Source organism: Eretmochelys imbricata, chromosome 4 (genome assembly GCF_965152235.1).
Source record: "Eretmochelys imbricata isolate rEreImb1 chromosome 4, rEreImb1.hap1, whole genome shotgun sequence".
In the NCBI taxonomy this organism is placed as follows: domain Eukaryota; kingdom Metazoa; phylum Chordata; order Testudines; family Cheloniidae; genus Eretmochelys; species Eretmochelys imbricata.
The window spans coordinates 2,201,355-2,225,999 of NC_135575.1; the positions used below are offsets into that span (position 1 = coordinate 2,201,355).

A 24,645-nucleotide genomic window follows, 5' to 3' on the forward strand; every position below is an offset into this window, starting at 1 on the left:
GCCCACCGCAGAACAGCTGTTCCATGGAATTGAGGATACTCCGGGAGGGTCGGTTCAGGGCGGGGACATGGCATACTTGGGGCAGTGCATGGGATTCTGCTCTCCTAAGTGCAGGGCTCAGCACTTGTCCTTGCTGAACCTCATCAGATTTCTTTTGGCCCAATCCTCGAATTTGTCTGGGTCACTCTGAACCCTATCCCGACCCTCCCGCGTATCTCCCTCTCCCCCCAGCTTAGTGTCATCTGCGAACTTGCTGAGGGTGCAATCCATCCCATCCTCCAGATCATGCACGAAGATGGTGAAGAAAACTGGCCCCCAGAGTGACCCGTGGGGAAGCGGGGGAGGGGGTGGAGGAGAGGAGGCAGACGGTGAGTGGCAGGGACCCCACAGAGAGGGGTGCAATGGAGGAGAAGGGGAAATCATCCAGGCAGCAGTGGGCAGCGTGGGCTGGGAGAAGGGGCGAGGCAGATACAGGAAGAGATGGAGCACAGGCGGGGCACTGGGGCCCAGGAACCCGGGGCCTGGTCATCGTTGGCACCAGGAGAGGAGAGAGACAGAGACAGAGACAGAGACACAGTGTGTGTGATGGCCAACATACTAGAGGAGAGAGAGAGAGAAAAACGTGGTAGGATAGCAAGCAACTCACCTCCTGGAGTCATGTGTGATGAAGCAGGACTTCATGCTTCCTCTGAATCGTGTGGGGGTGCCTCAGTTTCCCCTAAACAGTTCTTAAGGATCTAGGTGGTGGGGTAAGGGTGTATGATCGTTGCAGAGCTCTGGAGGGCAGGTGTGTGCAGGGGTCTGGACACAGAGAATGGCCGACACCCTCTTTCCTGGCACCTGATGCCCTGGGCCCTTCCCCCCTGCGAGGTGAGAGCTAAAGGGTTGGGGAACAAAGGAATCGGGTGCCCTCCTGGCCGGGGACAGGGACAAAGCCCAGAGGAGGAGGGGCTGGGGGGAGTTTCAGTTGGGGGCTGGCTGGAGACATGGAGTGAAGGGCAGACGGGGTTGTCTGGCTCCCTGCCCCCCAAAATGGACCCGGCTGAGGGGTCCTGTTCTCTGCACCTACAAGCTCTGTGTTAGACCACGTTCCTGTCGTCTAATAAACCTCTGTTTTCCTGGCTGGCTGAGAGTCCCGTCTGACTGCGGAGTCGGGGGGCAGGACCCTCTGCCCCCCCCCAGGACCCCGCCTGGGCGGACTGGCTGTGGGAAGCGCAGGGAGGGGCAGAGGAGGCTGAAGGCTGCGAGGTCAGAGCCAGGAAGGTGGAGCCGGGGGAGCTGTGTGTCCTGCAGACAGGCTGCTCCCCGAGAGGAGACTTCCCCAGAGTCCTGCCTGGCTTCCTGGGGAGCAGTCCCAGAGCATCGCCCGGGGACCCCGGGACATCCTCCTCCTCGATGAAACCTTCTGCCGTGTGACGTGTTGTGTGTGTCGTGTTGCGTGTGTCGTGTGACGTGTTGTGTGTGTGACTTGTGTGTCGTTTTGTGTGTGTGAGACGTGTTTATGTGTGCGTGTTGTGGTCCATGTTGAGTGTGTGTGTGCCATGTTGTATGCCGTCTTGTGTGCATGTGATGGTGTGTGCAGTGTTGTGTGCTTTTTTGTGTGCATGTTGTGTGTGTCGGTGTCATGTGTTGTGTGAGATTTTTGTGTCTCGTGTTGTGTGCCGTTTTGTGTGTCTTGTGTCGTGTTGTCTGTGTGTGTGTCATGTGTGTGGGTGTGTGATATTTTGTGAGCGATGTTTTGTGCCTCGTGTTGTGTTTGTGTGTCACATGTGCCATTTTGTGTGTCATGTGAGGTGTTGTGTGTCGTATTGTGTGTGGGTGTCGGTGTCGTGTGTGATTTCTGTGTCACGTTGTCTGCCGTTTTGTGCCTCGTCTCATGTGTGTGTGTGTGTGTCGGTGTCATGTGTTGTGTGTGATTTTTGTGTGTCGCGTTGTGTGCTGTTTTGTGTGTCATTTTATTTGTGTGTCATGTTGTTTGTGTGTGTCGGTGTCCTGTGTTGTGTGTGTGTGAGAGACGTGTTTCTCTATGTGTGACGTGTTCTCTCTGGGTGTGTCAGTGTCGTCTGTCGTGTTGTGTGTGTGTGATGTTTTGTGTGTGATGTGTGTGTTGTCTTGGGTGGCCGCACAGGGTAATGCACAAAGCATTCCCCTCATGGAGGAAGCGTGACACAACGTGGCCACTCAGGAGAAACACACAAACAATCCCCGCCCCCCCCCACCCGGAGCAACAGTGATGTGTGTGGCCAATTCAGGTCATGCACAAACCATTTCCCACACAGAGCAACAGTGACACCGGGTGGCTAATCCAGGTATTGCACAAAGCATTTCCCTCATGGAGCAACAGTGACACTCGGTGGCCACTCACGGTAATGCACAAATAATTTCCTTAACGGAGCAACAGAGACACCCGGTGGCCAGTCAGTGTAATGCACAAATCATTTCCCTCCTGGACCAACAGTGACACCGGGTGGCCACTCACGGTAATGCACAAATCATTTCCCTCCTGGACCAACAGTGACACCGGGTGGCCACTTGGAGTAATGCAGAAAGCATTTCCTCACGGAGCAATGGTGACACTGCGTGGCCAATTCAGGTATTGCACAAATCATTTCCCTCCTGGCCCAACAGTGACAGTGGGTGGCTAAACCAGGTATTGCACAAAGCATTTCCCTCATGGAGCAACAGTGACACCGGGCGGCCCCTTGGAGCAACACACAAATCATTTCCTCACGGAGCACCCCTTGCACAAACTGAGTTTATTAATAATAATAATAAACAAAAATAGTTTCACTAGAAAAGGCAGATTTTCAGTGATTATAAGGGATAGCAAACAGAAGAAGGCAGATTGCTAAGCAAATACAAATACACACACATACTAAGCCTAAGATCTTCAAGAGACTGGATTCAAGAAGTCATTTCCCATCCTAAATGTCTTTTGGCAACTTGAAGAGTTTCTGTAGCTTAGACTTCCCGTTGTTTCTCTTTACAGACTAGACTCCTGTCTTAGTCTGGACTCCCCCCTTCTCATTTCCTTTGTCTCTTCAGGTACTTTCAGCAGCCTTTCTACTGCCCTGCATGATTTTCGTCCGCTCCGACTTCTCCATGGCTCCCGAGACCTCACCTGTGGGAAGGCACACCTACCCGTGTCCTACAAAGGGAGACGGCACCAGGAGAGCAGAGGAGAGAGAGCGAGTTGGCGAACACACGAGAAGACGGCGAGTGCGGACGAGGAACTGGAAGCGCCGACCTGGCAGCCGGGTCTGCAGCGGGCAGAGAGCGGAGGCCTGGTTCCGCCTCCTTGGAAAGAGGCCCCAGCGGCTCAGGCCCCTCCTGCCGCGTTCCCCTCCGGCGAGAGCTCCGGCACCATTCCTGGCCAGAGCCGCTGCGAGAGCCGAGCCGGAGCCCTCGCTCCCCAGCGCTCGACGGGGGCTGGGAATCTCGCCCTCGGCCCTGCCGCCCTCTTCCCTCCCGCCCACACCGGCCCCACGCGCCGCCCAGAGACCGAGTTCCCCCGACCGTCCCCGCTCCGCTCTCGCCCCCGCGGGGGGTCGTCTCCGGGGCTGGGATTTCGGTGTCGTGTCCTCTGCCCTCTTGTGTGTCGTGTGTCGTGGGTGTGTGAGACATCGTGTGTCATGTGTGTGAGACGTCATGTGTGTCGACATGTGAGAGATGTCATGTGTGTGTGTTGGCGTGTGAGAGACGTCGTGTGTCGGCATGTGAGAGACATCGTCTGTGTCCTCTTGTGTGCAACATCATGTGTCGTGTGTGTGTGTGTGGGCACGTGTTGTGTGTGTGTGTGTCGGCGTGTGTGAGAGACGTGTTTGTGTGTGTGAGATGTTGTGTGTCATGTGGTGTCGTGTGTCTGTGTGAGACGTGGTTGTGTGTGTGTTGTCTTGAGTGTTTTGTTGGTGTGTGACGTATTGTGTGTCAGTGTTATGTGTGATTTGTGTGTGTGTGACCAGTTGTGTGTCGTGTTGTGCGCGCGTGCGACGTGTTGTGTGCGTGCGACGTGCAGTGTACACCTGACGTGCTGTTTACGTGTGATGCACGATGCGCAACGCGCCTGCGACGCACAATGTGTTGTGTGTGCAATATGTGACGTGCTGTCTCAGGATCTCTGGAGCATCGGAGGATCCGGCTCTCTACTGCCGAAGCAGGAGATCAACAGATCTGGGCCGACAGCAAAGCCTGCACTGGGGCCTTTGGTAGATGACAGGAGTCAGGTAAGTATCCGAGTCCTTGACAGATGTTAGTAGCCGGAGTCTTGATCCGATGCCGCGCAAAGAACCTGGCCGTGGCTGCCTCCGTGCTGGACAGCGCCTGCGTCACCCCCGACCCTCCCTCGTACGCTCGCCGTGGCACACATTCCTGAGGCGCACGCCGACGGGCCCTGCCCCACCGGGCCCAGCCAGTTCTCTGCCCCTCCGGTTCCGTCAGGGACACAGAGTTTTGGCGGGAAAATGCCAGGAAGAAAGGGTACCAAGATGGAGTTCAAACCCTTCCTATCATGTGCGCCATCTTGAATTTCTAAACTCCATTCTTAATTGCAGCAACATTCATCACAGAATATGATCATGTACCAAAATCACCTTCCATATCCCCTCCTTGACAGGTGTGAACATTTTAACAAACATCTGGCATTATTGTTACATTAATACCATTGAACATTGAACCCATAATGAAGTTATGCAGGTTGACACATTACAAAAGGCATCACAGCCGAATTTTAGCTTTAAATTTCTTTTTGCACACACATACACAGATATAATTACTAGAGATATGACCATAACCCCCTGTCTGATCAGCATTACTCCAATTGGATGGAGCAGAATTTCCCAAGCCTTTTTATCTTCACCTGATCGAGCTGTAAAACGATCTTCCCACCAGCTGGATGATTTGGTTTCATCACCGATTCTTTTTAACGCCTTTCTGATTTGACCCACAGAATGAGGTACCATGAGGAAAGTGTGAGCTCCATGCTGTTGAAGCTGTTTTAGGTGGTCAACCATCTCCTTATGGTGCATTAAATGTTTCAGTGCTTGGAGGTCTGCTCCGATATGAATAGGTGGAAGATGGTCATATGTAGCGTAAGATGCTATTATGCTCCTCACTTCCACACCTGACAGATTCATGTCTGCAGCGCAGCCCCTCACAGAAAAAACTGCATGTAAACCTCTATTATCTCCTGCATCGTGTTCAATATGATACAAACCATTAATGAACACGTTTACATCAAGTTCTTATACACAAACAATGACTATCAATAACCACTATCGCTGAATTTTGAAAATGCATAGGATGGTGAAGCCGGTAGTTACATTTCCCTTTGATAAAGAAAAGAACCAGAAAACCAACCTATAATCATGTAAAGCTAGGCTTCTGTCTTTTTTCTCTGCTTATCTGTCCTTTCCCTGTGTTCATGGGTGGAAAGCATTTGAACTATGTGTAACCTGTACTCCCCGTTTGGGGAAAGAATTCCTTATACAGATGGGGCTCCATGTTCATACCTCAGGACTCAGACCAACAGGGGTTGACCGGTTTGAACTGGAAGAGATATCACAAAGTATGGTGAACCAAGCTATAAAAGCTCTACCTTGTTCTTTGTTCTGGGCTTTGCCATATTCCTCTGTGTAGGAATTGGTGAGCCCTTCAGCTGTCGTACTTGCTAGCATTAAAGTGCCTCATTTTATCTAAGAGTCCTGACTCTGTGTTTGTTTGGCTAATACAGAAGTCCAGGGAAGGCCACCCTCCCAACCCTAGATGGAGGGAAACCCCTTTTCCCTAACACCTTCATGGGGATCTAAACAAAGATGGGTCTCCTCCCATACCCCAGTGGTACAGGTAAACCCACTTTCGCTTCCTCCACACAAGCTTGTAAATGTAAAGAATAATATTGCTCTCCTCTTACATGCACCCATTTGGTATTTTCTGTAGGCAGCATTAGGGAATTGTTTACAAACATTCCCAAAGGAATCAGGGGGGTGAATTATTTCCTCTATGGCATCCCTTATAGGAAGTATGGATGCCACAATAGTCTCATTTTCATGCTCATAGGTGAAATTCACCATTTTCCACCATTGCTGTTTTTCTTTCTCGAATTTGGTGGCATTAGACCAGTAAACGTGCTGAATTTCCTGCGGCCCGTTCCCATTCTCACCAGCCCTGGTTACAGTCTTTGCAATATCGAGAAGCAGCTGCTGTGCTTGGACACATGCAAGGGCTTCTGTCAGACCAGGCTGCAGTGTCTCCCGTGCTCCTGTCACCTGCAGGTGATCCATTTCCTGCACTTCTAACCACGCTGGTCACGTGTTAGCAACACCACAGCCTAGTTCACCCAAATCATTCAATGCTGCAGAGAGGGGATTGCCTAGTGAGGAGATATCATGTCCCACTTCACCTATACGTCATGGCAGGAACTGCTGATCCACCGTATTTAGCACTCCTAGTCCGGTCCCCACCCCTCCTAGGGCCTTAGCAGCTAGATCTCTCTTAGTTCTGTGGGGAGATGGTGGTTGCAAGTCCTTACCTTGCACCCATGCCATCCACCCCATCAACAAAGGGGTTACATACTGGGCACATTCTGCATGCATAGGGATAACAAAAACTTGAACGTTTAAAACCAATATTTTTCATACAAAGTGAGGGTTTATCATCAAAGTGCAAGATACATCCCTTTTTACTACAAGTAGTCGCACAAAACTAATGTATGGCACAGGGGCTACAAAAATTCTAAATCATAGAATCATAGAATTTCAGGGTTGGAAGAGACCTCAGGAGGTCATCTAGTCCAACCCTCTGCTCAAAGCAGGACCAATTGCTAACTAAATCATCCCAGCCAGGGCTTTGTCAAGCCTGACCTTAAAAACCACTAAGGAAGGAGATTCCACCACCTCCCTAGGTAACGCATTCCAGTGTTTCACCACCCTCCTAGTAAAAAAGTTTTTTTCCTAATATCCAACCTAAACCTCCCCCACTGCAATTTGAGACCATTACTTCTTGTAATGTCATCAGCTACCACTGAGAACAGTCTAGATCCATCCTCTTTGGAACCCCCTTTCAGGGAGTTGAAAGCAGCTATCAAATCCCCCCTCAGTCTTCTCTTCCGCAGACTAAACAATCCCAGTTCCCTCAGCCTCTCCTCATAAGTCATGTGTTCCAGTCCCCTAATCATTTCTGTTTCCCTCCGCTGGACTCTTTCCAATTTTTCCACATCCTTCTTGTAGTGTGGGGCCCAAAACTGGACACAGTACTCTAGATGAGGCCTCAACAATGTCGAATAGGGGGGAACGATCACATCCCTCGATCTGCTGGCAATGCCCTTACATGTGCATCCCAAAATGCCATTGGCCTTCTTGGCAACAAGGGCACACTATTGACTCATATCCAGCTTCTCGTCCACTGTAAACCCTAGGTCCTTTTCTGCAGAACTGCTGCCTAGCCATTCGGTCCCTAGTCTGTAGCGGTGCATGGGATTCTATCGTCCTAAGTGCAGAACTCTGCACTTGTCCTTGTTGAACCTCATCAGATTTCCTTTAGACCAATCCTCTACTTTGTCTAGAGCCCTCTGTATCCTATCCCTACCCTCCAGCGTATCTATTTCTCCTCCCAGTTTAGTATCGTCCGCAAATTTGCTGAGAGTGCAATCCACACCATCCTCCAGATCATTAATGAAGATATTGAAAAAAAAAAACGGCCCCAGGACCGACCCTTGGGGCACTCCACTTGATACCGGCTGCCAACTGGACATGGAGCCATTGATCACTACCCATTGACCCCGACGATCTAGCCAACTTTCTATCCACCTTATAGTCCATTCATCCAGCCCATACTTCTTTAACTTGCTGGCAAGAATACTGTGAGAGACCGTGTCAAAAGCTTTGCTAAAGTCAAGGAACAACACATCCACTGCATCCGATGAAGTGAGCTGTAGCTCACGAAAGCTTATGTTCAAATAAATTGGTTAGTCTCTAAGGTGCCACAAGTACTCCTTTTCTTTTTGTGAATACAAACTAACATGGCTGTTACTCTGAAACACATCCACTGCTTTCCCTTCATCCACAGAACCAGTTATCTTATCACAGAAGGCAATTAGATTAGTCAGGCATGACTTGCCCTTGGTGAATCCATGCTGACTGTTCCTGATCACTTTCTAAGTGCTTCAGAATTGATTCCTTGAGGACCTGCTCCATGATTTTTCCAGGGACTGAGGTGAGGCTGCCTGGCCTGTAGTTCCCAGGATCCTCCTTCTTCCCTTTTTTAAAGATGGGCACGACATTAGCCTTTTTCCAGTCGTCTGGGACCTCCCCAGATCGCCACTGAGTTTTCAAAGAGAATGGCCAATGGCTCTGCATTCACATCCACCAACTCCTTTAGCACTCTCGGATGCAACGCATCCGGCCCCATGGACTTGTGCTCATCCAGCTTTTCTAAATAGTCCCGAACCACTTCTTTCTCCACAGAGGGCTGGTCACCTCCTCCCCATGCTGTGCTGCCCAGTGCAGCAGTCTGGGAGCTGACCTTGTTCTTGAAGACAGAGGCAAAAAAGGCATTGAGTACGTTAGCTTTTTCCACATTCTCTCTCACTAGGTTGCCTCCCTCATTCAGTAAGGGGCCCACACGCTCCTTGACTTTCTTCTTGTTGCTAACATACCTGAAGAAACCCTTCTTGTTACTCTTCACATCTCTTACTAGCTGCAACTCCAGGTGTGATTTGGCCTTCCTGATTTCACTCCTGCATGCCCGAGCAATATATTTATACACCTCCCTGGTCATTTGTCCAATCTTCCACTTCTTGTAGGCTTCTTTTTTGTGTTTAAGATCAGCAAGGATTTCACTGTTAAGCCAAGCTGGTCGCCTGCCATATTTACCATTCTTTCGACACATCGGGCTGGTTTGTCCCTGTAACCTCAATAAGGTTCTTTAAAATGTGCCACCAGCCTCAACAAGCGAGCGATGAGCTGGAGGACCAGGAGCAGCACCAGAGCCGGCAGAGCCAGTTCAAGCACCATCGCAGTGTCAGCCTCCATCTCGCCTCCCTGGCTCTTCCCCTCGGACAGCCGGGCTGCAAGGGGCTGCGCCAGCCGGGCGGGGAGGGAGCACTCTGGCTGAACACTGCGGCAGTGAGGGGGGGCTGCCTTTCACGGTGTCCGCGAAGCACCCCTGCTTGCTAAGGGGTCCCAAAGACTCTGCACGTCCTGGGGGGTATTGCTCCCCCCTCCCCGCTGAGTGCCCTCTGACACTGTCCCTCCCGGGGGGGCATTGCCCATCCCCCCTCCCCGCTGAGTGCCCTCTGACACTGTCCCTCCCGGGGGGGCATTGCCCATCCCCCCTCCCCGCTGAGCGCCCTCTGACACTGTCCCTCCCGGGGGGGCATTGCCCATCCCCCCTCCCCGCTGAGTGCCCCCTGACACTGTCCCACCCGGGGGGGCATTGCCCATCCCCCCTCCCCGCTGAGTGCCCTCTGACACTGTCCCTCCCGGGGGGCATTGCCCATCCCCCCTCCCCGCTGAGCGCCCTCTGACACTGTCCCTCCCGGGGGGGCATTACCCATCCCCCCTCCCCGCTGAGTGCCCTCTGACACTGTCCCTCCCGGGGGGGCATTGCCCATCCCCCCTCCCCGCTGAGTGCCCTCTGACACTGTCCCTCCCGGGGGGCATTGCCCATCCCCCCTCCCCGCTGAGTGCCCTCTGACACTGTCCCTCCCGGGGGGCATTGCCCATCCCCCCTCCCCGCTGAGTGCCCTCTGACACTGTCCCTCCCGGGGGGGCATTGCCCATCCCCCCTCCCCGCTGAGTTCCCTCTGACAATGTCCCTCCCGGGGGGGCATTGCCCATCCCCCCTCCTCGCTGAGTGCCCTCTGACACTGTCCCTCCCGGGGGGGCATTGCCCATCCCCCCTCCCCGCTGAGTGCCCTCTGACACTGTCCCTCCCGGGGGGGCATTGCCCATCCCCCCTCCCCGCTGAGTGCCCTCTGACACTGTCCCTCCTGGGGGGGCATTGCCCATCCCCCCTCCCCGCTGAGTGCCCTCTGACACTGTCCCTCCCGGGGGGGCATTGCCCATCCCCCCTCCCCGCTGAGTTCCCTCTGACAATGTCCCTCCCGGGGGGGCATTGCCCTTCCCCCCTCCCCGCTGAGTGCCCCCTGACACTGTCCCTCCCGGGGGGGCATTGCCAATCCCCCCTCCCCGCTGAGTGCCCTCTGACACTGTCCCTCCCGGGGGGGCATTGCCCATCCCCCCTCCCCGCTGAGTGCCCTCTGACACTGTCCCTCCCGGGGGGGCATTTCCCATCCCCCCTCCCCGCTGAGCGCCCTCTGACACTGTCCCTCCCGGGGGGGCATTGCCCATCCCCCCTCCCCGCTGAGTTCCCTCTGACACTGTCCCTCCCGGGGGGGCATTGCCCATCCCCCCTCCCCGCTGAGCGCCCTCTGACACTGTCCCTCCCGGGGGGGCATTGCCCATCCCCCCTCCCCGCTGAGTGCCCTCTGACACTGTCCCTCCCGGGGGGGCATTTCCCATCCCCCCTCCCCGCTGAGCGCCCTCTGACACTGTCCCTCCCGGGGGGGCATTGCCCATCCCCCCTCCCCGCTGAGCGCCCTCTGACACTGTCCCTCCCGGGGGGGCATTGCCCATCCCCCCTCCCCGCTGAGTGCCCTCTGACACTGTCCCTCCCGGGGGGCATTGCCCATCCCCCCTCCCCGCTGAGTGCCCTCTGACACTGTCCCTCCCGGGGGGGCATTGCCCATCCCCCCTCCCCGCTGAGTGCCCTCTGACACTGTCCCTCCCGGGGGGGCATTGCCCATTCCCCCTCCCCGCTGAGTGCCCTCCGACACTGTCCCTCCCGGGGGGGGCATTGCCCATCCCCCCTCCCCGCTGAGTGCCCTCTGACACTGTCCCTCCCGGGGGGGCATTGCCCATCCCCCCTCCCCGCTGAGTGCCCTCTGACACTGTCCCTCCCGGGGGGGCATTGCCCATCCCCCCTCCCCGCTGAGTGCCCTCCGACACTGTCCCTCCCGGGGGGGGCATTGCCCATCCCCCCTCCCCGCTGAGTGCCCCCTGACACTGTCCCTCCCGGGGGGGCATTGCCCATCCCCCCTCCCCGCTGAGTGCCCTCTGACACTGTCCCTCCCGGGGGGGCATTGCCCATCCCCCCTCCCCGCTGAGCGCCCTCTGACACTGTCCCTCCCGGGGGGGCATTGCCCATCCCCCCTCCCCGCTGAGTGCCCTCTGACACTGTCCCTCCCGGGGGGCATTGCCCATCCCCCCTCCTCGCTGAGTGCCCTCTGACACTGTCCCTCCCGGGGGGGCATTGCCCATCCCCCCTCCTCGCTGAGTGCCCTCTGACACTGTCCCTCCCGGGGGGGCATTGCCCATCCCCCCTCCCCGCTGAGTGACCTCTGACACTGTCCCTCCCAGGGGGGCATTGCCCATCCCCCCTCCCCGCTGAGCGCCCTCTGACACTGTCCCTCCCGGCGGGGCATTGCCCATCCCCCCTCCCCGCTGAGTGCCCTCTGACACTGTCCCTCCCGGGGGGCATTGCCCATCCCCCCTCCCCGCTGAGCGCCCTCTGACACTGTCCCTCCCGGGGGGGCATTGCCCATCCCCCCTCCCCGCTGAGTGCCCCCTGACACTGTCCCACCCGGGGGGGCATTGCCCATCCCCCCTCCCCGCTGAGTGCCCTCTGACACTGTCCCTCCCGGGGGGCATTGCCCATCCCCCCTCCCCGCTGAGCGCCCTCTGACACTGTCCCTCCCGGGGGGGCATTACCCATCCCCCCTCCCCGCTGAGTGCCCTCTGACACTGTCCCTCCCGGGGGGGCATTGCCCATCCCCCCTCCCCGCTGAGTGCCCTCTGACACTGTCCCTCCCGGGGGGCATTGCCCATCCCCCCTCCCCGCTGAGTGCCCTCTGACACTGTCCCTCCCGGGGGGCATTGCCCATCCCCCCTCCCCGCTGAGTGCCCTCTGACACTGTCCCTCCCGGGGGGGCATTGCCCATCCCCCCTCCCCGCTGAGTTCCCTCTGACAATGTCCCTCCCGGGGGGGCATTGCCCATCCCCCCTCCTCGCTGAGTGCCCTCTGACACTGTCCCTCCCGGGGGGGCATTGCCCATCCCCCCTCCCCGCTGAGTGCCCTCTGACACTGTCCCTCCCGGGGGGGCATTGCCCATCCCCCCTCCCCGCTGAGTGCCCTCTGACACTGTCCCTCCTGGGGGGGCATTGCCCATCCCCCCTCCCCGCTGAGTGCCCTCTGACACTGTCCCTCCCGGGGGGGCATTGCCCATCCCCCCTCCCCGCTGAGTTCCCTCTGACAATGTCCCTCCCGGGGGGGCATTGCCCTTCCCCCCTCCCCGCTGAGTGCCCCCTGACACTGTCCCTCCCGGGGGGGCATTGCCAATCCCCCCTCCCCGCTGAGTGCCCTCTGACACTGTCCCTCCCGGGGGGGCATTGCCCATCCCCCCTCCCCGCTGAGTGCCCTCTGACACTGTCCCTCCCGGGGGGGCATTTCCCATCCCCCCTCCCCGCTGAGCGCCCTCTGACACTGTCCCTCCCGGGGGGGCATTGCCCATCCCCCCTCCCCGCTGAGTTCCCTCTGACACTGTCCCTCCCGGGGGGGCATTGCCCATCCCCCCTCCCCGCTGAGCGCCCTCTGACACTGTCCCTCCCGGGGGGGCATTGCCCATCCCCCCTCCCCGCTGAGTGCCCTCTGACACTGTCCCTCCCGGGGGGGCATTTCCCATCCCCCCTCCCCGCTGAGCGCCCTCTGACACTGTCCCTCCCGGGGGGGCATTGCCCATCCCCCCTCCCCGCTGAGCGCCCTCTGACACTGTCCCTCCCGGGGGGGCATTGCCCATCCCCCCTCCCCGCTGAGTGCCCTCTGACACTGTCCCTCCCGGGGGGCATTGCCCATCCCCCCTCCCCGCTGAGTGCCCTCTGACACTGTCCCTCCCGGGGGGGCATTGCCCATCCCCCCTCCCCGCTGAGTGCCCTCTGACACTGTCCCTCCCGGGGGGGCATTGCCCATTCCCCCTCCCCGCTGAGTGCCCTCCGACACTGTCCCTCCCGGGGGGGGCATTGCCCATCCCCCCTCCCCGCTGAGTGCCCTCTGACACTGTCCCTCCCGGGGGGGCATTGCCCATCCCCCCTCCCCGCTGAGTGCCCTCTGACACTGTCCCTCCCGGGGGGGCATTGCCCATCCCCCCTCCCCGCTGAGTGCCCTCCGACACTGTCCCTCCCGGGGGGGGCATTGCCCATCCCCCCTCCCCGCTGAGTGCCCCCTGACACTGTCCCTCCCGGGGGGGCATTGCCCATCCCCCCTCCCCGCTGAGTGCCCTCTGACACTGTCCCTCCCGGGGGGGCATTGCCCATCCCCCCTCCCCGCTGAGCGCCCTCTGACACTGTCCCTCCCGGGGGGGCATTGCCCATCCCCCCTCCCCGCTGAGTGCCCTCTGACACTGTCCCTCCCGGGGGGCATTGCCCATCCCCCCTCCTCGCTGAGTGCCCTCTGACACTGTCCCTCCCGGGGGGGCATTGCCCATCCCCCCTCCTCGCTGAGTGCCCTCTGACACTGTCCCTCCCGGGGGGGCATTGCCCATCCCCCCTCCCCGCTGAGTGACCTCTGACACTGTCCCTCCCAGGGGGGCATTGCCCATCCCCCCTCCCCGCTGAGCGCCCTCTGACACTGTCCCTCCCGGCGGGGCATTGCCCATCCCCCCTCCCCGCTGAGTGCCCTCTGACACTGTCCCTCCCGGGGGGCATTGCCCATCCCCCCTCCCCGCTGAGCGCCCTCTGACACTGTCCCTCCCGGGGGGGCATTGCCCATCCCCCCTCCCCGCTGAGCGCCCTCTGACACTGTCCCTCCCGGGGGGGCATTGCCCATCCCCCCTCCCCGCTGAGCGCCCTCTGACACTGTCCCTCCCGGGGGGGCATTGCCCATCCCCCCTCCCCGCTGAGCGCCCTCTGACACTGTCCCTCCCGGGGGGGCATTGCCCATCCCCCCTCCCCGCTGAGTGCCCTCTGACACTGTCCCTCCCGGGGGGGCATTGCCCATCCCCCCTCCCCGCTGAGTGCCCTCTGACACTGTCCCTCCCGGGGGGGCATTGCCCATCCCCCCTCCCCGCTGAGTGCCCTCTGACACTGTCCCTCCCGGGGGGGCATTGCCCATCCCCCCTCCCCGCTGAGTGCCCTCTGACACTGTCCCTCCCGGGGGGGCATTGCCCATCCCCACTCCTCGCTGAGTGCCCTCTGACACTGTCCCTCCCGGGGGGGCATTGCCCATCCCCCCTCAACGCTGAGTGCCCCCTGACACTGTCCCTCCCGGGGGGCATTGCCCATCCCCCCTCCCCGCTGAGCGCCCTCTGACACTGTCCCTCCCGGGGGGGCATTGCCCATCCCCCCTCCCCGCTGAGTTCCCTCTGACACTGTCCCTCCCGGGGGGGCATTGCCCATCCCCCCTCCCGCTGAGTGCCCTCTGACACTGTCCCTCCCGGGGGGCATTGCCCATCCCCCCTCCCCGCTGAGTGCCCTCTGACACTGTCCCTCCCGGGGGGGCATTGCCCATCCCCTCCCCGCTGAGTGCCCTCTGACACTGTCCCTCCCGGGGGGGCATTGCCCATCCCCCCTCCCCGCTGAGCGCCCTCTGACACTGTCCCTCCCGGGGGGGCATTGCCCATCCCCCCTCCCCGCTGAGTGCCCCCTGACACTGTCCCTCCCGGGGGGGCATTGCCCATCCCCCCTCCCCGCTGAGTTCCCTCTGACACTGTCCCTCCCGGGGGGGCATTGCCCATCCCCCCTCCCCGCTGAGTGCCCTCTGACACTGTCCCTCCTGGGGGGGCATTGCCCATCCCCCCTCCCCGCTGAGCGCCCTCTGACACTGTCCCTCCCGGGGGGGCATTGCCCATCCCCCCTCCCCGCTGAGTGCCCTCTGACACTGTCCCTCCCGGGGGGGCATTGCCCATCCCCCCTCCCCGCTGAGTGCCCCCTGACAATGTCCCTCCCGGGGGCATTGCCCATCCCCCCTCCCCGCTGAGTGCCCCCTGACACTGTCCCTCCCGGGGGGGCATTGCCCATCCCCCCTCCCCGCTGAGTGCCCTCTGACACTGTCCCTCCCGGGGGGGCATTGCCCATCCCACCTCCCCGCTGAGCGCCCTCTGACACTGTCCCTCCCGGGGGGCATTGCCCATCCCCCCTCCCCGCTGAGTTCCCTCTGACACTGTCCCTCCCGGGGGGGCATTGCCCATCCCCCCTCCCCGCTGAGTTCCCTCTGACACTGTCCCTCCCGGGGGGGCATTGCCCATCCCCCCTCCCCGCTGAGTTCCCTCTGACAATGTCCCTCCCGGGGGGGCATTGCCCATCACCCCTCCCCGCTGAGTGCCCCCTGACACTGTCCCTCCCTGGGGGGGCATTGCCCATCCCCCCTCCCCGCTGAGTTCCCTCTGACAATGTCCCTCCCGGGGGCATTGCCCATCCCCCCTCCCCGCTGAGTGCCCCCTGACACTGTCCCTCCCGGGGGGGCATTGCCCATCCCCCCTCCCCGCTGAGTGCCCCCTGACACTGTCCCTCCCGGGGGGGCATTGCCCATCCCCCCTCCCGCTGAGTGCCCTCTGACACTGTCCCTCCTGGGGGGGCATTGCCCATCCCCCCTCCCCGCTGAGTGCCCTCTGACACTGTCCCTCCCGGGGGCATTGCCCATCCCCCCTCCTCGCTGAGTGCCCTCTGACACTGTCCCTCCCGGGGGGGCATTGCCCCTCCCCCCTCCCCGCTGAGTGCCCTCTGACACTGTCCCTCCTGGGGGGGCATTGCCCATCCCCCCTCCCCGCTGAGCGCCCTCTGACACTGTCCCTCCCGGGGGGGCATTGCCCATCCCCCCTCCCCGCTGAGCGCCCTCTGACACTGTCCCTCCCGGGGGGGCATTGCCCATCCCCCCTCCCCGCTGAGCGCCCTCTGACACTGTCCCTCCCGGGGGGGCATTGCCCATCCCCCCTCCCCGCTGAGTGCCCTCTGACAGTGTCCCTCCCGGGGGGCATTGCCCAGCCCCCCTCCCCGCTGAGCGCCCTCTGACACTGTCCCTCCCGGGGGGGCATTGCCCATCCCCCCTCCCCGCTGAGTGCCCTCTGACACTGTCCCTCCCGGGGGGGCATTGCCCATCCCCCCTCCCCGCTGAGCGCCCTCTGACACTGTCCCTCCCGGGGGGGGCATTGCCCATCCCCCCTCCCCGCTGAGCGCCCTCTGACACTGTCCCTCCCGGGGGGGCATTGCCCATCCCCCTTCCCCGCTGAGCGCCCTCTGACACTGTCCCTCCCGGGGGGGCATTGCCCATCCCCCCTCCCCGCTGAGCGCCCTCTGACACTGTCCCTCCCGGGGGGGCATTGCCCATCCCCCCTCCCCGCTGAGTGCCCTCTGACACTGTCCCTCCCGGGGGGGCATTGCCCATCCCCCCTCCCCGCTGAGTTCCCTCTGACACTGTCCCTCCCGGGGGGGCATTGCCCATCCCCCCTCCTCGCTGAGTGCCCTCTGACACTGTCCCTCCCGGGGGGCATTGCCCATCCCCCCTCCCCGCTGAGTGCCCTCTGACACTGTCCCTCCCGGGGGGGCATTGCCCCTCCCCCCTCCCCGCTGAGTGCCCTCTGACACTGTCCCTCCCGGGGGGGCATTGCCCCTCCCCCCTCCCCGCTGAGTGCCCTCTGACACTGTCCCTCCCAGGGGGGCATTGCCCATCCCCTCCCCGCTGAGTGCCCTCTGACACTGTCCCTCCCGGGGGGGCATTGCCCATCCCCCGCTCTCCCGCTGAGTGCCCTCTGACACTGTCCCTCCCGGGGGCATTGCTGTACTGACAGAAGCAGCATGGAGGCTGCTCATTCCAGCCAGCAGGGCCCTCTGGGTCTCCTGGGGCAGGGCTCTGTGCTGGAGCCAGGCAGCCAGGAGCAGATTTGGCCCTTTGCTGGAACGGCATCGCCAGGCATTGATCGGTGCACCCGGCTCCCTTTGAGTGCTGCGTGCTGGCAGCTGGGGCCTCCCCAGAGCAAAGACACCAGCACCTCTGGTTTGATGCACACTGTTCGTGGCCTGCTGCCTTTGCTGACCTGCCCTCCGGCACGGCTACATGTCCTGAGCAGGGGGCGGGAGAAGCGAAAGGAGCTGCTGTCCGACAGACTACATTCCCGGGGGGCAGGCAGGCCGGGCCTGGGGCTCCTGCATGTGTGCATCCCGGGGGGACAGGCTGAGAGCTATGGACTGAGGGCCCCAGGGTGTCAGCTCTCTGCTAGCTGCAGCCCAGTTCTTGTCCCCGAGCACTGGCTGGTGAGGGCTGCTGCGGAGACACCGAGATGGCCTAGAGCCAATGCCCTCTCCTAGCGCATACGCAGACCGGGCCAGTCCCCCCTGTCTGTCCTGGGGAGCCCGCTGGGTGGGTCGCTTGCTCACCGTCTGCAGTGTAACAGGGCTGCTCCGCCCCGCTGAGAATTTGGGTGCTTGGTGCCCGGGGTTCATCGCCCAGTGGCGGAGAGCACAGGAGCGGCCAGTGCGGACGTTATAGCCTTCCCCTCTGCTCGCAGGTGGCTGGGCTCAAAGCTGATTCCCTCCCCCGCCAGCAGGTCGCACCGCCCGGTTCACTGCGGGCAGCTCCTTGTACCGTCCCTAACCCTGATCCTCCAGATTCCCTCGGTCACCCCCCCCTCAGCTCTTCCTTTATGCTGAGACAGATCCGTGTCAAAGCTGCGTGGACAGTGATTTGCACTCGCTGGGTGGGAATTGGGGGGGGAGGGGGGGTCTCGGTGTTGGTTGGGAGGGGCAGCTCCTTGTGCATATTCTGGGCTCAGCCAGACGCCCTGCGGTCTCCCAGGAGCTGGGGCCGCCTCCTCTCTGTGGTGGGTGCCCCTCTTGGCGGGGGGCTGTTGCAGCTGCTGTGCCCTGGCGTGGTGTCACCCTGCTGTGGCTGCGACGGTGACTGGCCGGTTGAAGCAGCCCAGTGGATCTGCGTGGGTGAGCGGCTGTCCTGCATATTTTATTTGAAGTAAAGTTGATGCCCCGTGGAGATCTGTGTGTCTCTCTGTCTCATGATTCAGTGCAGGCCTTGATTGTCCACACTGCAGACACAATATTGTAGCCAGGTCCCAGGACGCTCAGCCGACCTGGGTACAACACAGGGATTAGCTGGGTTCCTGCAGTGGCTGTTTTTCTGTAACGACTCGGCAGCGTTTGAACCTTGGAGTGTCCTGTCCGCTGTACAGATCCTGCAAACCCAGGGATTAACTCCGCTCGCTGGCAGCAGGAGTTGGCTGTTGTCCAGCAGAGGGGGAAATGGGACCGTTTGCCAGGGTGATACAATTTCACAGCACTGTCTTGTCAGCTATGCTGATTGTACTGTCACTGTGTGCGATGGGGACATCTCTGCAGCCATCCCAGAGCGCCTCACCAGCAGACGAAGGGTTAGCTACACTGTACATGTTTCACTTACACTGATGTAACTCCCCTTGGGGGCACTCTTCTTTCGAAACGAGTGGCCTTTTAAAGCTTTGGCCTTTTAAAACTACTTTGAAAGCAACCTAAGCTTAAAATGGAAAGAAGTCACTCGTAGCAAGGTCACTCGAGTGTCCATGTGGGGAGATGCACGGGTGCAATTATCGTGCTTTAAACCCATGGTGTGACAGAAGTGAGTTTAAACCACTATAATTGCACCCGTGCATCTCCCCACATGGACACTCGAGTGACCTTACTACGAGTGACTTCTTTCCATTTTAAGCTTATGTTGCTTTCAAAGTAGTTTAAGCTCCTGTGTAGACAAGCCCTGAGAGAGACCCTGCAGTGAGTCAATAGCAAAGCCAGGAATAGAGCTGGTTTCAAGAGTTCTTCTTCCTGGCTGAGCTGGGGGCGCTGTCCAGGTCGCGGATGGTCATTCTGGGGAGGGATGTGGCTCTGGTCCACTTTGAAGGCGGTTGATCTGGGGAAGGACGTGGGTCTCAGATATCTGGAGAATTGGCCCAGAGCCCAGTCTTGTGGGGGCACAGCTGGTGGTCCTCATCCTCGTCTGTCTGCCTCTCTTCTGCCAGAGAAGGCAAGCCAGGCCAGTACGGATTATGATGCTGTCAATAAAATGGAATCAAGTTGTGGATGTTTTTTCTTTGAAAACATATTTTCACACTTTTCAATCGGCCCCTGATAGTTCCCAGGAGAAATGTGAAGGATGAGATATCGGAACAGTTCCCTCTTCGTGGGAGCAACAGCAGGCTGGGGTTTTGGCTGCTCAGGCTTTTGTTCCCTGGTTTTACCCACTGTGGTTTCTTTTGCATGGATTTCATGTACCTGTGTGTAAGTTTTTGCCCAAAGGCACACAGCTGTACAGGTTTTATCTACAATCTTTACAAGTTGAAGTTGTGATGGAGGGGACTCCCAGCAATGGCAGCCTTAAGGGGGTGGGCGGCTAGAAGCTGGGGGACTGGATCGGGATCCCCCAACACTTACTGCTCTCTCTGGCCTGCAGTTTTAGTCCCCCCACATTAGCCTGATTATCACAACAAAATTTTGTTTCTCCTGCTGCTAACAGCCCACCTTCATCGATTGGTCTCGTTAAGAGTTGGTAGGGCAACCCCCATTTTCTCGTCTTCTCTGTATCGATGTTTCTATAACTATATCTTCCTGCTGTATGTTCCCCTGCATGCATCTGATGAAGTGGGCTTTAGCCCATGAAAGCTTATGCTCAGATAAATTGGTTCGTCTCTAAGGTGCCACAAGTCCTCCTCATTAGCTTTTCCTGACTGATTGTGCTGGGGGCTCTGCCTGGCTCCAGCGCTCCGGTCCCTCAGCGACCAAGGCCACCTGGGAACCCTGATCGATTCCAGCTTCAAGGAGTGCTGAGATCCATCTGTCTCTTTCTGTGCCTCTGTCTCTCTCTAGGAATAGCCTCCTGACCCTGCCTCCTGTGATCAGTTATAGTTTGCTAGCCCCCCACCCCACCTCCATGGGTGTTTTTGGCTTCTCCATTCACTCTGCAGCAACGCTCCTTGTACCCAAGCTAAAGATCCCTGCAGCCCCAAAAATCCTCGGGGGTTTGCTCAGCAAGTGGGTTACTAGAAGAATGGTTGTGGGGTGAAGATAGGGATAGGGAGGTGCTGAACCTGGGGGCAGAGGAGGGTGGCAGATTAAGGTGTTGCTCAGCCCAGCCCGCTGAGTCCAAGGACATATGAGAGGACCAGCATTAAATTGCTGTTCGATCCAGCCAACTGAGTCCCGGGACACATCAGGGGTCATCTTGCGAGTGCTGATGACCCAGTCCTCTCTGACATGCTAACTTCATGTGTGTGTGCCTGTGTGTCTGTTCATGTTCATCACATTTGGGGGCTGGAAGACCCCAGCCCTGGGGAACCGAGGTCCTGCAGGGTAGCTCCATTGGGAGGGAACTTGCAGAAGGAAGGAGTAGCGATCCATAGGAAAACACAAGTGACAAACGGAGCACATTGACAGAATTGCAGAATCTCCCCCACCAGAAGAGTAACCCTAACAAATGGGCGTACCCCAAGGTAAAAGGCAATTCTGGTAACAGCTCATTTGGGGCTTGTTTGGAAGGGGGATGGACGTCATTCTTGTGACAAGGCACCTGCTATGGCCTAAAACAATTTAGCCCTGTGCGCCCTTCCAGACAAGTCTTATGTCCCAAATACTTTGGGTCTTCCAGGATAAGTCCCTGAATAATCAAGGATCTTGACCAAAAAGGTCGTCACATCTAAAAAGGAAGAAAGATTGTCGTTGTGGAGACCATGAAACAAGCCCTGCAACTTTTGGACACGTATCCCGACAGTCCACAGGGGGCACATCAAGGAACATTCAAAGCGAGACGGGCGTTCTTTTTGGGGGGACTAACCCCCATTGCGCTGACCAGGAGAAGGGGGAAGTGGGAGCCTGCAGCACCATCTAGCGGCCAAAGGAGAAATCGCCGGCTTCTGGACCTGTGTGCGCCCTTGGTTCGGTTCACATGCAAAGCTGTGTCACGCCAAGCTGGGAAAACGGGCTTCTGCTGCACGACATCATCCTCTGGAATGACTCAACCCGATAGGACACCTCCTACGATACACTGCTCCGAGTGACGCTCTCAAACAGGTCCCCACAGCTCCCCAGCCTCCCCCCTCCGGGAGGCAGGTGTGAGAGGATTGTTCTCCCCAACTGACAGAGGGAGAAACAAAGGCTGAGAAAGGCGACGGGCCTTGTCTTCCATCACACAACCTGTCAGGATAGACTTGGGAACAGGACCCGGGTGTCCTGACTTTCAAACGAACCATCAGTCTGGAGTTTCACACACTGAATGATCAGAATAAAGGGACCTGAAATGAGCTACAGACCAACAACCATTCACACTGATTCTTCAGAAAGTATTTTAGAAGCAGGAGAACACCAACGAGAACCAGGAACGGCTCAGAGACAATCAATTCACCAAGCAGGTGATTGGTTCTGGCTTATTTGCTGGGCCTTAAAAAAGAACAACAAAGTCCTGAGTCTCCTCCCTGCCACGAGACCCGCCCTGCTCAGACAATCAGCGTGGAGACTCTGGCAGTGGGCTGAGGGTTCCCCAGATGGCCAAGGGATGGCTCAGGCCACTGGTGAGGATCACTCTCAGAGCACGCTTCCTGTCCCATCTCTTTGGGAGGCCTCCCACCATGAGGGCTACAGAGCAGCCCCCTCCTTGTCAGTGGAGGGAGGGAAGCAGGAAAAGGGAAACCAAAAAAGACAAACCCCAAGGACTCGAATGGACAAAGGCCTAGCTGGGGGAAAAATATCCCATCTTAACCTCCTGTTTTCCATGCCGAGAATTTGGCCAGCACCGGTGGATCAGGCTGCCTAGGTACTAAACCTCTCTGGGGCTCTTCTCTTCTCCACAGGGACGTCTGTCTTCTCGCTCAATGAGCAGTGGGAAAGGAGAAAACTCCAGAGAGGCTCCACCTTGCGCTCACATAGAATCATAGAATCATAGAATATCAGGGTTGGAAGGGACCTCTGGAGGCCATCTAGTCCAACCCCCTGCCTAAAGCAGGACCAATCCCAACTAAATCATCCCAGCCAGGGCTTTGTCAAGCCTGACCTTAAAAACTTCCTAGGAAGGGGATTCCATCACCTCCCTAGGGAACGCATTCCAGTGTTTCACCACCCTCCTAGTGAAAAAGTTTTTCCTAATATCCAACCTAAACCTCCCCCACTGCAACTTGAGACCATTACTCCTCGTTCTGTCATCTGCTACCACTGAAAACAGTCTAGATCCATCCTATTTGGAACCCCCTTTCAGGTAGTTAAAAGCAGCTATCAAATCCCCCCTCATTCTTCTCTTCCGTAGACTAAACAATCCCAGTTCCCTCAGCCTCTCCTCATAACTCATGTGTTCCAGACCCCTAATCAATTTTGTTGCCCTCCACTGGACGTTTTCCAATTTCTCCACATCCTTCTTGTAGTGTGGGGCCCAAAACTGGACACAGTACTCCAGATGAGGCCTCACCAATGTCGAATAGAGGGGAACAATCACGTCCCTCGATCTGCTGGCAATGCCCCTACTTATACACCCCAAAATGCCATTGGCCTTCTTGGCAACAAGGGCACACTGTTGACTCAGATCCAGCTTCTCGTCCACTGTCACCCCGAGGTCCTTCTCTGCAGAACTGCTGCCTAGCCATTCAGTCCCTAGTCTGTAGCTGTGCATTGGGTTCTTCCGTCCTAAGTGCAGGACCCTGCACTTATCCTTATTGAACCTCATCAGATTTCTTTTGGACCAATCCTCCAATTTGTCTAGGTCCCTCTGTATCCTATCCCTACCCTCTAGTGTATTTACTTCTCCTCCCAGTTTAGTGTCATCCGCAAACTTGCTGAGGGTGCAATCCACACCATCCTCCAGATCATTTATGAAGATATTGAACAAAACCGGCCCCAGGACTGACCCTTGGGGCACTCCGCTAGATACCGGCTGCCAACTAGACATGGAGCCATTGATCACTACCCGTTGAGCCCGACAATCTAGCCAACTTTCTACCCACCTTGTAGTGCATCATCCAGTCCATACTGCTTTAACTTGCTGACAAGAATACTGTGGGACACCATGTCAAAAGCTTTGCTAAAGTCGAGGAATAACATGTCCACTGCTTTCCCTTCATCCACAGAACCAGTTATCTCATCATAGAAGGCAATTAGATAAGTCAGGCATGACTTGACCTTGGTGAATCCATGCTGACTGTTCCTGATCACTTTCCACTCCTCTAAGTGCTTCAGAATTGATTCCTTGAGGACCTGCTCCATGATTTTTCCGGGGACTGAGGTGAGGCTGACTGGCCTGTAGTTCCCAGGATCCTCCTTCTTCCCTTTTTAAAAGATTGGCGCTGTATTAGCCTTTTCCAGTCTTCCGGGACTTTCCCCGATCGCCATGAGTTTTCAAAGATAATGGCCAATGGCTCTGCAATCACATCCGCCAATTCCTTTAGCAGTCTCGGATGCAACGCATCCGGCCCCATGGACTTGTGCACGTCCAGTTTTTCTAAATAGTCCCGAACCACTTCTTCTTTCACAGAGGGCTGGCCACCTCCTCCCCATGCTGTGCTGCCCAGTGCAGTAGTCAGACCTTGTTCGTGAAGACAGAGGCAAAAAAAGCATTGAGTACATTAGCTTTTTCCACATCCTCTGTCACTAGATTGCCTCCCTCATTCAGTAAGGGGCCCACACTTTCCTTGGCTTTCTTCTTATTGCCAACATACCTGAAGAAACCCTTCTTGGTACTCTTAACATCCCTCACTAGCTGCAACTCCAGGTGTGATTTAGCCTTCATGATTTCATTCCTACATGCCCGAGCAATATTTATATACTCATCCCTGGTCATTTGTCCAATCTTCCACTTCTTGTAAGCCTCTTTTTTGTGTTTAAGATCAGCAAGGATTTCACTGTTAAGCCAAGCTGGTCACCTGCCATATTTACTATTCTTTCTACACATCGGGCTGGTTTGTCCCTGTAACCTCAAAAAGGATTCTTTAAAATACAGCCAGCTCTCCTGGACTCCTTTCCCCGTCATGTTATTCTCCCAGGGGATCCTGCCCATCCGTATTCTGCTGCTCTCCTTTCTTCCCTGTGTCAGGATCCTGAACTTGACCATCTCATGATCACTGCCTCCCAGGTTCCCATCCACTTTTGCTTCCCCTACTAATTCTTCCCGGTTTGTGAGCAGCAGGTCAAGAAGAGCTCCACCCCTAGTTGGTTTCTCCAGCACTTGCACCAGGAAATTGTCCCCTACAGCTTCCAAAAACTTCCTGGATTGTCTGTGCACCGCTGTATTGCTCTCCCAGCAGATATCAGACATACATGACCCTGAATTCTCTCTCAGTCCTCAAGGAGACACCTCAAGAAGGAGACTCCCTGCAGCAAAGCCTCAGGGTCTCTGAGATCCCCCTGCCCTGCAGCCTGTCCTCCCTGGCTGTTGTCGTGGACTCTCTGTGAGGTCACCGCCTCCCCAGCCTCCTTTCACCAATCAGCTGAGTGCTGCAAAAGGCCCTTGGGATGTCACTGCCACCCCCACCCCTGCCCTGCAGGGCTCATGTCCTGCCCCGAGCCGGCTCCTGTGCGTGTTTCAGCTGCTCCCCCTGGGTCACCCCCACACACTCAGTGGTCGTGCAAGGGTTCACGCAGGCCACACGTG

General features: G+C 58.0%; 1 protein-coding gene across 1 annotated transcript in view; it reads right to left on the bottom strand.

The window, feature by feature from the left end:
- Positions 1-24,645, bottom strand: part of LOC144263816 (class I histocompatibility antigen, F10 alpha chain-like) — a 1,122,758-nt gene that overhangs the window by 535,917 nt on the left and 562,196 nt on the right. The gene's annotated exons all lie outside the window — the stretch shown is intronic.